Source organism: Leptonychotes weddellii, chromosome 2 (genome assembly GCF_054177405.1).
Source record: "Leptonychotes weddellii isolate Sample4059 chromosome 2, ASM5417740v2, whole genome shotgun sequence".
NCBI lineage: Eukaryota > Metazoa > Chordata > Mammalia > Carnivora > Phocidae > Leptonychotes > Leptonychotes weddellii.
Window position 1 is genome coordinate 44,691,290 of NC_138370.1, and position 1,772 is coordinate 44,693,061.

The 1,772-nt window shown below is 56.9% G+C and overlaps 1 protein-coding gene across 1 annotated transcript in view; it reads right to left on the reverse strand.

The window, feature by feature from the left end:
- CTSB (cathepsin B) overlaps positions 1 to 294 on the reverse strand; it is a 14,053-nt gene extending 13,759 nt beyond the window's left edge. Inside the window, exon 1 of the mRNA XM_081810847.1 lies at positions 142 to 294. The gene's annotated coding sequence lies outside the window, so the exon portion shown is untranslated. The remainder of the gene's footprint in view (positions 1 to 141) is intronic.
- Positions 295 to 1,772: the final 1,478 nt, after the last annotated feature.

Genomic DNA, 1,772 nt, shown 5'->3' on the forward strand with positions numbered 1-1,772 from the left:
CGCCCCGGGGATGCCGCGGGACCGCGCCTGGGCCTGGCGGGGGCGCCAAAGCTCCCCCCAGCCCGCCCCGGCCTCCCCTTGCCCCTCCAAGGTCACGTCCACCGCGGCGGCGCCGCGCCCGAGCCGCCCGCCCGCACTCACCGAGCCCCGCAGCCGAGAGCCTGGGCCTGCACCCTGCGAGCGCGCCGGGGGCCCCCGCCAGCGCCGGGCCGAGCTGCCGCCGTAGCTTCCCGGAGCCTGCCCCCGCGCCTATTTACCGCGCCCGGCCCCGCCCCGCGCGCCCAGCTGACTCGCCACGTGACGGCTGCGAGCCCGGGGCCCGCCCTCCGCCCTCCGCCCTCCGCCCTCCGCCCTCCGCCCTCCGCCCTCCGCCCTCCACCACTACCCCCCCACCCCACCCCGGCCCCGCTGCCTCGCGGACTCTGAGCCGCTGTGGTTGGGCTCCCCGCTCCGGAACTCCTCCGCCTCCAACCTGACCGAGGGGGGCCAGTGGGGAGCGGAGGGGAGATGAAGCGGGGAGAACTTCCCCAGGGGCCGCTGCCGCCTGAAAGCAGCGGTTCAAAGCTTGATGGATTCCTGCTTGACTGTCCTTTATTTCATTCATTTCAGAAACCACTGACTGAGTTGGGGTATCATGATAGCAGGCCTCCCAGAAGAGCCTTAAAAGGCTCTGTTAGCGTTGATATTCTGAGAACATGCCTATAAGATCCTCCAGTTATTAACAATAAATGGGTATGAATTTCAGGACCTGCCTCAAGATTTCTATAGAGAAGGGACTTAGGGGCAGAAATCTGTTGGGAAGAGGGGTGCCAGACCTGTCCTAAAGGGGACACACACGCAGCGAGTACACTATTTTACTTGGAGTTTATCTGGGGAGTGGCTAGGGAGGCTGATGGAGATGGGGTGGCTCAAGACGTGTCATTCCCCCCCCCTTCTATTCCTTTTGACAACTTTGCAACCTAGGTATGATCCCAGTTTTATTCGAGAGGCTCAGGAAAGTCTACTATTTTATCCAGGTGCTCCCGGTAATAAGAAAGCTGTAGATCTGGCGGACTCCCAAGAGGTCCTGGTGATGTCGAATGGTTTAAGTAATGTTGTTGGGATCCAGAGCCCACAGCCAAGAAGGAATTCTTGAGAAGTCTTTGGTGCAAAAAAGATGATTTTATTAAAGCACCGGGACAAGACCTGTGGGCAGAAAGAGCTGTAACCCCAGGATTGTGAGGAGCAACTGATGATGTACTTTGGGGTTGGGGGAAGTAAAGAAAAGGCAAGTTCCAAAATGACTTTCATAGGCTAAAGAAGACTCACAGGATTCTGGAGGCCTTGCTATTGTCGAGCTAAGGTTGTTTTTCCCTCTAGCAAAGCATTAAGACAGTTGGGAGCTTCCTGGAGGAATGTTATACTCTGCGGATCTCAAGTATTTGTCAATATGGGCTGCAGGTTAAAAGGACATTTAATTTTTTTCTACATTTCCTTCTGCCTTTGTTTCCCGTATCACTGGCTGCTATCTGCTGCATCTTGCAGATACCTGGCACCAGCTGTCACACAGTCCCTGTGCCTGCCAGGGCACAGCAGAGAGCTAGCTGGACACATGCACTTAATACCTGTTTGGTCCCAATTAGAGAAAGGAGTGGAAGGAAGTCTCAGAGTCTGCCCGCGGTTACTAAACCCTCAGTTGAGTGGGGTAGCTGAGGAACAGTGGGGAAGGAGGCTACAAGTCATGATGGTCCCAGCTGCAAGCTTACCCTGTCATATCTTGAGAACCGTGGACT